The following is a 13205-nucleotide window of genomic DNA, read 5'->3' as shown; positions in this document are numbered from 1 at the left end:
GTAGGGACTCCTATGAATACAATTTTCATGGTTTGCCTATGTTTGCTCAGGCAACAATTTTCAGAAAAACACAAGAGCTGCATCAAGTTTTCAAAGGATATGTCATGAAATTAGAAGAGTGATTCAACTCTGAAGTATTAGAAAAACCATAACTCCATATAGCCCACAGCAGACCAGTAAACTTATTATGACTCAAGAAAATTTATGCGTCTATATATCCTTAGACATATAGACATCTAGATCTATAGACTTATTTTCTCATTACAATTTTGGGAATTCACAATAAACTTCATTCTGCATCACACAATGCGTAAAGATTATTCCATTTGATTGTGCTTACCCTAATCAACCCTTTCTTATATATACCTTATAAATTACATTAAATGCCAATGTAGAATAGTAGTAAAGTCATAATTTTGTTTTATTCATTTACAAACAGCTCTCCATATCAATCCTTCATCTAGTTCCAATCTGAAAAAGTTACCAATAATATCACAGTTTAAAAAAAAACAAATCAAAACTAACATCACTTCAAGACTTTGTCAGAGTCACTCCCAATAACACATGATGTCTTTTCAACCTGCATATCATATCAAAATAGGTTATTGAAAGTAAGGAGTCACAGTGAAGACATAACAATGCTTATAGGGATGCATTTTATCAATCTTTGTGCTCAGAAATTTTATTTTAAGCAATATAAATCTTATCCAGCTATAAACTTTTTTTAAAGAAGGAAAAATTAGAAAAAATGTGGTAAATATGCCTTGTTAAGCACATTTTAGCATTTTCACTGTTTAACTATCAACTTTATGTGCTGATTTTCAATGTGCCCATGAATTATTAGGTCTTATTGATGCATAAATCAAGGTTTGAAAGGCAGTTTTGGGAAATCTGTAACAAGTTGTGCCAAAAAACAAACCAGGGTAGGTCAGCCAATATTTATATATTCCATGACAACAGCAAAAGAAAGTGTGTTGCATCCAATTCTGTAGATGCAAACAAACCAGATAGTACTACTCTTCCCAATGCATTTCCTCATACAGGTGGCATTTACTAATTACTGTTGCAAAATGTGGAATATTTACAATTTTCTTGAGAAAGGATGTTCTTTGGTGTTTCATCTTTGTACACTGTCAAGCCTAATCAACAAGAAAGGTGAATTAATCCCTGGAACAGGGAGAAGCCAACAAGCTCTAAGGGATGTGCAGGTTTTAGAAAGACAAATTACTTGTTGGAAGAATTATCTTGTTAAGGTTTAGGGCTTGACATGTGCCAGTGACCTCAAACCTAGGGAGAGGTTAACAAAACTTGGGAAGGAGGATGTACCACTGATAGTGAACACAAAGAATGCAGAATTTATGGGCCTCAAGGACATTTGACAGAACTCCCAAGATAAGGAAGAAACTAACAAAGCCAACTCAGCAACTGTGCTGAAATCAGCGTGGACTGGGTAAAAGGTAATCCTGCAGGGCGATCCATGGCCACTGATTCATGACCACCAAACCATGAAGCCCACTGACTCAAAAGGAGAGAGTGAGCACGCAGACTAATTAGCATGGGAACCAAGAGAATGATTAAGCAGTAGAAGATAGAATATTAATTAATAGGAACTATGCAGCTTGTTGCCAATGAACACAGAAGCCTTTGTTTGCTAAAATGTGTAAATGGTAAAAAGTTTTGATGGTTAGGGTGCTTGATTTGTGAAATACCACTGAGCACACATCCTTCTGAAACATTAAAATAAATAATCAATGTCTCCCTCAAGTGTGGGACCATCGGCTCTTTGCACACCAGGTAACAAACTGATTTTTGTGGACAGCCATTACCTTGGAAGAAGTCCCAACAAAAAAAAAAGAACTTTCTCCTCTATTTTCTCATTTCTTTTTCTTAGTGGCACTACTTTGATAAAAAACAATGAGCAGAGCAAAATGGCACAACACTTAAACAAAATACATCCATTTTCTACAGTGTAAAACAAGGCGTCTACAACTTAAGGAAAAATTATGAATGGTTCGTGTAAGCTTAATGTATAATATGATCAGAATTATCAACTATTTTATTGTACATGTTCACCTAGTATGTTCATTTTTCTTAATTTTTACTTTTTAAATTTTAATTATATTGTAACCTTGAGTACAAAAATGTCTGATATTGCAAGATTAAATTCAATATATTTTTAGGTAGTCCTTCAAAAAGTAAAGTTAATAAATGAAGCAGAATCCCTGAAATGTGTGTCTGCAGTCTAACATCAGTCTTATGAATAAAGGCTGCAGTTCCACTTCTCCAAAATGAAGTGACATGCAAAAAGCATAAAGAAGCTATGTTAATTCTTAGTTTGTTCCCACCTTAGGAAATTAGAGAGTAGCAGTGTGCCCTCTGTCTTATATTATTTTTAAATTATGAAATAGCTTTGAGGTGTCTGGTAAAAACTATATTATTTATTTTAAACAATTTTGTACAATTTTACTCATTCCAAATAGAACACAAACTGCTCTAGGGCTATATAGAGGAGAGATGTATCAACCCCTAATATTAGATATGTAGATATGAAATTTCATTGGAAGATTTTAGAATTTAGCTCTGGCAATGAACACCATTTTTGGACTTTTTTATATCTAATAGATACAAAATTTTTAGGAAGGACACTGATGTACACAATTTTGCATTTAACTATGTTTTTACAATTGTTTCAAGTATTTTAAAAATCATAAATAAAGCAATCCAAAAGCAACACACTTAAATTCAGTAGCCTATACTAGACATAAAAACACACAGATACAGAATACCCTTACAATGTTCTCTTATTCTTAATTTTTTAACACAGGAATCTCTTCTAAATGAATATCAGAGCAGGTCAAATTCACTCAGATCACTGGAAAATCTCCAAACTGTTTAAACTTCATCAACCCACCTAAAGAAAGGAACGTCTCTGAGCAGTGCGTGCGCAAGGCCTGACAGACTGACAGTGATCGTTTTCTGTATGACATGAAGTTGTGCAAAAGGCAAGTGCTCACTCACAAGTGCACAAAACCAACCACACGCAGACTGAGAAATGGAGTTTTGCATTTTCCCTTTAGGAAATAGTGTTTAAAAAGTGAAAAACTGAAGACAAATTGCTACTAGCCATCTCTGGGTAGTTGGAGAAAGTACAGTCAGAAGGAAAACCTTTTGACAGCATCTTCTCAAGCAGAGTATCAACTGGCTGGAAAATGTGTTTAGTAGCTGTCTCACTGGAAATTCTTTTTCTGACAATACACAGAACAGGAGATGGGGATGTCGCCAAGGCACTGTGACGCCATGAGAGCTGGAAGCTGCCTGCTGCATGGTATTGCCCCCTTGAAGGGGTTGTGGCACAATGGTGACTTTGTGGTGACGTTATCCAGAAGCAAGGTTGCATAAATAGCATCTTAGTGGCGAAGCACAACATATATAGCTTTTACAGCCTTCTCTTGAAACAACCAGGGCCAAAAAAAAAAAACCAAACCAAAATGGGTTGCCTGCAGAGAGAACCTCAGACTTACAGCAAACCCTTCCACATGCACTGCCTGCACTCTGTGTCTCCATGAGGAGCCGATAAGAGTGAGCAGGGAGTATTCAGGGATCTGTTTAAAAGTTATATGCCTGTAGAATTTTCACACCACAGCTGGGAAACTAGATGACTGACTGATGGTGAGATATTTCTCTGATTATTTATTCTTCCCCAAATGGCTGTGGTTTCTTTTCATCCTGGAAAAGATCTTCCTTATTCTGCATACTGACTCATGCTTCACAAACATTAAGGACGTCTCTGATACAGGGCATGATTTCAAATAAATCTGCATAAGAATTTTCATGAAAATTAGATTCATTCATACTCCTCCCACATGACCCAAATGAAGAACATACTTAAAAGAAGAAAATCAGTGCTTATAACCTGAACAATTAAATCCCTTCATTCCACCTTAAAGAATCAGAATTATTTGCATAAGAAGTGTTAGGAAGAGAACTTCTAACATAAAAAACTGGGAGGGAAAGTCTGCATTTTTGCTTAGTCTTTACAAACAAGACAAGGTGACTTTCAACCACTGTGCACTGAAATACAAGTATCACATGTGAATGTGCAGGCACCATGATTTGGATATGTTAAAGTTAAGGCCACTACTGAGGGCAGTATTTTCAGGGTACCTCTGCTGGTGAGGATGACATAAGAATGATGCTGGGACTGAAAATTCTATAGGACTGAAATTTTTGTAGGACAAAACCTGATTTCATCTCTTGCTAAACACATATGCTCCTATTTGGCTCTGACACACAGCCCACAAAGTCAGTGAGAATTACAGCGCATAGGTTTTTAAATAGTCCTGTCTAATGACTGCACCTACAACAAGAATTCAGTGAAAGACAAGAATTAGACACACTCTGAAATGCACAAAGGAGAGGAAGAGGATATGAATAAAGTGCAAAAGTATCTGGAGTTACTTATTATATAGGTACTTTACAATTCCAAACTCCTCTCTATATAAAGTCCATGTTATTAGGACTATGCGGTGGTCACACACATATGTTTATGCCTTCATTGCTGCCATCCTTTAGTTCAGTTAAGATTCACTCAGACTATTTACTGTTTTCTAAAGTGGCCAGTAATATATAATTATGTCTTAATTAATTATTTCTTAAAATAGTGGGATTTTATATGGAAGAAGCCTGTGGTTGCACATACACAAGTGGCAGAACTGCTGTTGTGTCTCAAGGGAGGAAGGGGAGGGGGAGGGGAGGAAAGGAGAGGAGAGGAGAAAAGAAGAGAAAGTAAATGCTCTTCTAAAAAACATCAGGCACTGTGAAAGTTACAACTAACTTCCTCTCTCCACGAAATCTTCACTTCCTTTCTTTTTCAAAAAAGGAAAATTTAAACATTTTCAAAAATCCTAACAAGTCATAGTTACTGGTCAAGGAACTTACTGGTTTAATATTCTGTACTTTCTTACTTACATTTTTAATTCTTTACCAAAAAAAAAAAAAAGTTTTTTGTGAGTTTTAATATATTTCTATATCTAGATGTGTGATTTGAAATGTTTATCATTTAGGATTATGGTAACTGCATCGGTGGGCAAGGGATGAACTGTGAATGTCATCTATCTAGGTTTCTGTCATGCCTTTGATACAGTCCCCCACAGCATTCTTGCTGATAAATTGATGAAATTATGGATGAACTGTTGGAAAAGGATTGGCTGAATGGCCACATCCAAATAGTTGCAGTTAATAGCTCAATGCCCAAAGGGAAGCCAGTGATGAGTGGTGTCCCTCAAGGTTCTGTACTCAGACTGTTACTATTTAATATCTTCAGCAGCAGCATAGTGGGGATGAGTGCAACCTCAGGATTTTGCAGTCGACCCTGAGCTGAGTAGTGCAGTTGATTTGCTGGGGGGAAGGGATGCCAACCAGAGGGCCTTTGAAAGACTTTAGGAGTGGAATCATCCGAACCTCATGGAGTTCTGAAAGGCCAAGTGAAAGGTCCTATTCCTGGATCAGGGGAATTACCACTATCAAGAGAGATTGTGGGAATTAATGAATTGACAGGAACCATGTGGAATAGAACTTGAGGGTACAGGTGGATGAAAAATTGCACATGAGACAGAAGTTCGTGCTTGCAGTTCAGAAAGTCAATCACATCCTGGGCTGCACGAAAAAAAGTGTGGCCAGCAGATTGAGTGAGGTTATTCTCCCCCTCTATTTCACTTCTGTGAGAACCCACCTGAAGAACTGCATCCAGGTCTGGGTGTTCAGCAAAAAGAAGTCACAGATCTGTTGGAGTGTGTCCAGAGGACGGCTGCAAAAATGGTCCAAGTGCAGAAGCACTTCTGCTGTGACCACAGGCTAAGACAGTTGGGTTGCTTGGTCTGGAAAAGAAAAACCTCCAGGGAGACCTTATAGCACCTTCCAGTACCTAAACTGAGCTCATGAAAGAGGAAGAGAGACTTTTTACCAAGGCCTGTAGTGACAGGTCAAGGGGCAAGAGTTTTAAACAAAGTAGAGTTGTCAGTCAGTCTGAAACCCTGTAGCAATCAGACTATGGCTTAATTTCATAGACTGAAAACTTTTGTTTAAAATTTTGGGAAAAAAATATAAGCTTTTCTTCTTCTGTGGACAAAGTATCACAGTCCTAAACTTCATTGCATTCCCACACATACAAGACACTTTCAGGTTTTTTGTTGGGTAATACACTGCCTTATTATTACACCAAACTATTCTTTCACCAGCCTCCAAATGTGAATTGCTTCTAAACCCACAATGAAGTCTAGCTGCTGTTTTCCTGCTCAGCTATTTTATCTCTCATGAAACTAATGGCAAATTCACTGTCTGAAGCCATTCACATAGCACTACCTGAAGATTTATTGGAAGCATTCCTTCTGAGATGCTAATTAAGGTTGCTAAAATGCACCAGTATTGCCTTAAGGTTTTACATTAATATTTGTGTCAAGGTTACATCTACTTTTCCTCAAATTTAAGGGGATATGACTATTAAAATATATACATTTCCTTGCTTGGCAGAATTTCACATGGAATCTTTCGAGAATTTGTGAGGTAAAAGTCAACCTGATCACTGTTATATAACTATAAAGAGCCAAGACAGATGTTCCCACACATTGCAAATATTTTAAAATTTGAAAGTTTATTTTTATCATTGTTTTTAGTTCTACACCTAAATAACCTTGCAATTTAAAAGAAAATACTAATCCTTAATATATTTGTTTGCTACTTAGAAACAAGATAGAGATTCTGAAGTGATCAAAAATTTAAATTAGCCTAAAAATAAGCTATCATCTTGTCCACAGGATATTTATTTTGGATTTCTTGAATAAAACTCAAAACAGACATTGCTGTAGGTAGAACACTAGCAAAATGGCTGTCAAGGTGCTATTGCAAGGAACATCTACTTGAGAATGACCTCTTTAATCCAACTGGTCAGAATAAATTAAAGGGAACACACTGTACACTAGCTAACTGTCAAAAAGGTTTAATCATGCCACGCTGTAGCAGTTGTGGTTCATGCTAGCTAGCAAGTACTGGGAAGTATTTCAAGAAGAGAAGACTCATACCGCCTTTAAAAAACATTCCTTACTCCTGGGCTTGCCACCCTCTGCCAATAATGAATTTTATTGCAAGTCAACGCCATTCCAGCTGTTCCTTGAGCCACTTTCTGACTTTCAGTTAGACCACATCAATTAGAAAATTTGAAATTGATTAAACTCTAATCAATATTTAATTTCAAAATGGAGTAAGTTTTTCAGTAAAGGCTATAATATGGAGAGTGTTGTTTAAAGATAGTTGTTTAAAGAGAATTCTGATTATGTCATTTTAAACTACGTAATATTTACAATACAGATGTGTTAGAATAGTGCTTAACTAAGGGAGCAATTTGGGAGGGGAGAACAGGATCTGCAGTTTCTTTCACTGCTACCATCAATAACTGTCAGACCAATTGCTCCAGACCTGTTGCAAACCATTTACACTGTTCAGAAAGGTTACATATCACCTAAGACACCAAATTGAAAAAGGGGCTCAAAACTGTCTTTGTGACGGCCCATAATGGCATTTCATGAAACTGCCACCCTAAAGATTGCTTTCAGTGGCACTGTGCTGTACTTTTCCAGTACAGAAAATCCTGTACAGAGCCAGCCAGACAATCCTGTGCCCATCCCTGTTTGGGGAAAGGAAGTGAAAGGAAAATCCTACATACCCCACCTGAGCCTCTTGCAACCCAGAGACAGCCTGGTGGGTCTAAGTGGCATCAGATGTGCTGAAGCACTGAGAAGCATGCATAAGCAGATTCATACCTCCTGCCTCCCTGCAGGCTTTCCCACCCTCCTCTGAGCTCCTACACTTGCGCTGCAACCAAGGTTGGGCTACACTACACAAAATTTTTTTCTTGAGCTACTTTTGTCTCTTTAAACCTCTCAACTACTTCTCAACAGATATGTGAAAAATTATTACATTTGCTGCAGTTCTGTTATCAAAGTCACCATTGAAATCTAATTTAGATTAGATTTTGCCTAAGTGCAACCCATACATACATAAGAAACCTTAATCTGCATTTCAGTCCCCCGTGAGAGTACAAAAATGTAACATTTAATTTTTGTTTTGAGAGTATCAAACACCATTTACACGCCACCACCACTAAAAACATTTACGTGCCATCTCTGTTTCATAATTGCTGCTGGGAAAGTCTACAACAGAGCAGCTTCTTATTAGCACATCTGCAGGATGTGCTATGTGTTGTTTTACCTGTTCAGAATTCCACCAGAGTTCACACACAGCTTGAACACAGGGACAAAGGGGTCTTTTTGCTTTGTCAGCTGCAATGAAGCAAGGAAACCAAACATCCCCCAAAACTAACAAACTTGAACCAAAAAAACACCCTGACTCTGAACAAGGCAAAAAAATCTTCTCATTTCCTCAGAAAATTCAGGGATTTTAGTTCTTTAAAAACAGGGCATGGCTGGAACAGTATCTTGGAAGCATCTATTTAATTAAGGGATGTCACTTTGAGAGACTTGAAAAAATTCAATTAAATAAAGAATTTGGAAAAAGTTAAAATTTCACTCATTTCTCTGTAAGAAAACAACTACTTTCATTCATAGCAAGAGCTACTGTAGTATTTTTATGTTGGGAAAATCCTCACTGGGGATTAACTTTAGAAAAGCAATCAGACCCTGCTGGGTAGCTAAATGAATCAACCTGTCTAAACTATTTTTTTACTAGAAATATATCTGCATTCCAGCATCTTGAAACTATTGTGAAAACACACACACACTATGTAAAATTAATCCCCAGGGGACCATAATGGTTGCTGTTAATAATACACATCTGAACTTGAGGCCTCAAGTGTTGAATATCTGTCAAATAAAGAAGAGAGACAGGCAGCAGCGAAAGGACAGAACAAGGGGAGCATTTTCAGCTTCAGCAGGTACAAGTTGTAAATGTGAAATAGGTTGTTAGAAAAATAAATTGTTTCCTGCCCTCCTCTAATTTTTCACATCTGTGTGGTAAAGCCTTCACCACTGACACAATTGACAGAGTCTTTGCATCTGCATTCACTTACCATGACCTAGTGGGTAAACCAATCTTGGTCTCCCTAATAGGTTAATGCCAGAAACACTTCACATAATGCAAAATACCTCAACCTCCCCAAATCTACCTCAAATTAAAAGGAAAAAAAAACCAACCTGGTCATGTAATTGTTTGCCTAACAACTAAAAAGGTGTTTATGAAACTCTTTTGTTTTCCTGAACTTCTGTTTAACAACAGGCCTAGACCCAAATCTAACCCCTTAGGAACATCTGCAGGAAAGTTCATATCTCCCCAGTGCATCATAATTTCTTCAGTAAAATTATGCTTAACAGTAAATCCTATCACTGCCGCAGCATGGTCCTGGAATGTTTCTGTGTTGTCACTGAAATTAATGAAATCTTCAAAACTTAAAATATGCCAAGCATAAAATAAAGTGATATTTCCTACATGGCATGCTGCTAAGCAGCTGACCCTCTGCAAAACCAACTGTTTTCTCCAGCTGGCTTATGTTTCATCTGTCCTGGAATGATGACACTGCAGGTGAAGAACCCAGTTCTTTCACCATCTCCACTCAACACATGGTCAACCAAGACACCTGAGCAGGACTGAAATTCATGCATATGTAGTGTTTTCCTGACTCATGGGGATGGAGACAGAAAGCTGAAAACTATCACTGTGCATACAAATGCACTTCCTCTATATTAAATAGGTAGGGGGCAACATATTGAATCACAGAGGACATATGATTCTCAAAATTCCGTGCCACACACTTTCACAGAGGTATGGCCCGAGTCCTAAAGGGATTGTCAGCTTTCTTCTTTTTCATTAAGGACAATACCTGTGACCCAAATTGTTAGTGTGGTGAGGAAAATTAAATTTAGACCGTGAAACCTGTGTGCTCTTTTAAGAAAAGTCCTTTTTCCTTCCTTATTTTTTCATATAGGAATGCATAGGAAAATAAATTCTAAATATTGCTGAGGTCTCTGGGGTTTATTGCAGCATAAATGAGGTACTAATGAAGGTAGGGTAATTACTCTTAGAGTGAAGTGAGTGGGAAAGTCAGCAACGACGTCCTACCCAGCAGAAAGACTGAGAAACAAGCTGATTTTTCAGCATTTCTTTTACTACTCTTGTGGGCATAAAATAAAAGTTAAACCTCTGTTTTTCTATGTCAAAGAAAACCAAATGGTATTTTGCCTTCTCCATGGGAAAGTAGTCTGGACTGACCGCTGCTAAACACAGATCAGTTTCCCTGACTGTCAGTTCCACTGTTCATGGGCTGAATTAAGACTGTCTCTGCCCTGTTTTGCTCACTTACAGCAAGATAGTGAATGGGGTCAAGCCCCACATCCTCCACAAACACTTATTCTATGAATTCTGATAGCTACTCAGGGGGAGGAAAAAAGCAGCTTCTGAGCAATCACTCATATACATGTCCACACAACACAGGATCTAATCTTGGGCTGAGACTTAAGCACTGCTCAAAGACAGAGAAAAGAAATGAACAGTAGTGTTTGTTAAGAAGGGAGGTCTTCTGCAGAAATATCATATGATCTCTTCTCCATGAAAGTTTTTATACTTGGATTTGGCAATCAAAAGCAACTATTTTATTAAAAGCAAATCTGTAAGCCATAGTGTCATATTTTCCATCTCCTGCCTGTCATTGGACCACATAGAGTTACACCTGTGCTGAAATCTGATCCAGAAAAAAAACAGTAAATGCTTATATGGCTTCTGAGACAGCTCAAAAAGCTCTCAGGCAATCATGTGTTTGCATAAGCACACAAATCCTTTTCCCATGCAGTTACAGCTTTCCTAAAAAGAAGAATACAGAATGCAGTGCAACATTGTTTTGAAGCCAGGAGATAGCAAGCCTTAGCCATAACAATGATGAAATACAGTTAGCAAAACTAACCAAGAATATGATCAGTGTAAACTTATCAAGTTGCATGTCATAAAAAGTCACATGGGGCAGACAGGAATTGTGAGCTGAGACTTCTTACAGTGCATGTGTAATTTTTAACCATAAAGTGTGAAAATACCACACAGCTCTACTTATCTCAGAATGCTAATATACAGACGTGTTAAAATGGAAAACAAAAAAACCACCAGCAACCTTCATTTTACGATCATTTTTTACAAAAAAAAAAAAGAATACATAATATTTTAAAATCTGGATCAATGATATACTGTAAGATACTAAGTATACCAGGCAGAAAAAGCCTGCCTTGTTATCATATCTCTGGATGTAATTAAGGTTGTCATGGTCTGAATGAGCGTGACTTGATCAAAGCTAAGCAAAACAACACCAGCTTCTTAAGCATGAAGAGATAGACACTTTATGAAATACAAAAAGACATGGGCTAAAAGATATTCTATGAGATGAAAATAGATTTTTTTATGAAGGCTAATTTTAACCTCTTTCTACAATGAACTAGGTCACTTACTGCAAACATGCAGAAGCTGAAATTCTTAGAATTTTTGTAGCTGACATACAGAAAATCATTTGAAAACAAAGAAAAACATCCTCTCAGTCTTCAGAAAATAGAAAAATACAGTTCAAGCGAAGATTTCAACTGGCAAGAGACAGTAAAAGAACTTTAACAATGCATTTACATCACTGCAGGATTTCAGATACACTTAGGATACTCAGTGATGGCTGATACTGAAGCCTGCTGCCTGAAACGGAGAAACAACACTGAGCTTTGGATCGAGTACCTACAGAACCTATAACTCTATGTAAATTTGGGTGCTGGATTTTTTTCCATTTACCCGTTTTCAATATTCTGTATGGATTTAATAGCATTGTCTTACATCAGCTGCACTGTAATACCCCATTAGACGTTTTGCATACAAATTTGCATTCCACATATGAATATTATACAAGAAAACCAAAATAAAATCTTTCCTTTTCAGCTTAACCTGAAGTAAAATCTTTTGCACCCTGACAACTATGTCTTTATATATCATCAGGTCTGTAAAGTAGGGCCAGTTCCATTTTTCTGAATTTTGAGTGGCATCCTGATTCAAAATCTATAACAAGACTAATAGAAACTGTTACCAATTAAATATGTAAATAAATTTTTTTTTTTACTTCTGAGATTGTTGCAGGCTTTTATTTCATTTAAAGAGAGTCATGGAATGTTTAATTGCTCATTAAATCCTGATGGTACAAAGATTTCTTCTCCTCATCAAAATATTCCAGTTACAGCACATCAACTAACTGTAAAAAGAACACACACTATGACCACTGTGACTTGCTTTGTTCATTCAAATTATGTTGTTTAACACATTTTACCACTTTTAACATCTAATCTGTTTTACAAAAAATTTCCATTAGAGTAGAAACTGTCAGAGCAAGAAGGCCTGTAAACCAAGCAATCTCTTTGATCCCATACATGTTCCAGAATTCAGGAAAACATAAACTGCCAAAAAAACATGAATAACATATCTGTGCAATGAATCCATGTCCTGGTGAGGGTCAGGAGGGCTTAACTGCTTAATTACCCTTGTGTCTACAATAGGTCTTCAAGCCAAGGGTTGGAGACAGTGTCTAATGAAAATAACAGAGGAGAGGGATCGTTAGTATTTCTCATTCCATGTTGAGGGCCAGCTACATATGTTGTTGTGGTTTTTATATAGGAGTATAATACTTAACAACACAACTCCCTCAGAGCTAATTCACCTAATAAACCTAGTTTTAGGCAGCTGAGCCTATAACTTCATCCTTTAGTTTCTTCTTCAGGTGCACAGATGGGCCAGCTGGCCCTCCAAAGGCACTAGTGGGCCTTTGCTCCACCCTACTTTTTCAAGCAGCTAACTGCCAGGCCTCTGCAAATTCCCTGTGAAGGACAGAGACCTGGAAGCAGTTTCCACATGGCACCATGTGAGCTGCATCTCACCACTCCCTGGAGGCTCTAAATACTTCACTCAGGAGCACCAACTGCTGTGGGATGCCAGCAGAGGTAGATTGTTCCAATGTCTTCCTTCAATAAAGCTCACTGCAGTGATTAAAATTAAACAAACGAGGAAGTGTCTGGCTCTTCTTTCAGGAATGTTTATCAAAATGAAATATGCAACTGGTTCATACCCAAATGATATCCAAAGACTCAGTGTAGGAGGAAAGGGGTTCTTATTTTAGAAATACTGCTTCATAC

Source organism: Coloeus monedula (assembly GCF_965178545.1).
Source record: "Coloeus monedula genome assembly, chromosome: Z".
Classification (NCBI taxonomy): Eukaryota; Metazoa; Chordata; class Aves; order Passeriformes; family Corvidae; genus Coloeus; species Coloeus monedula.
Note: the sequence above shows the minus strand (reverse complement) of the source record.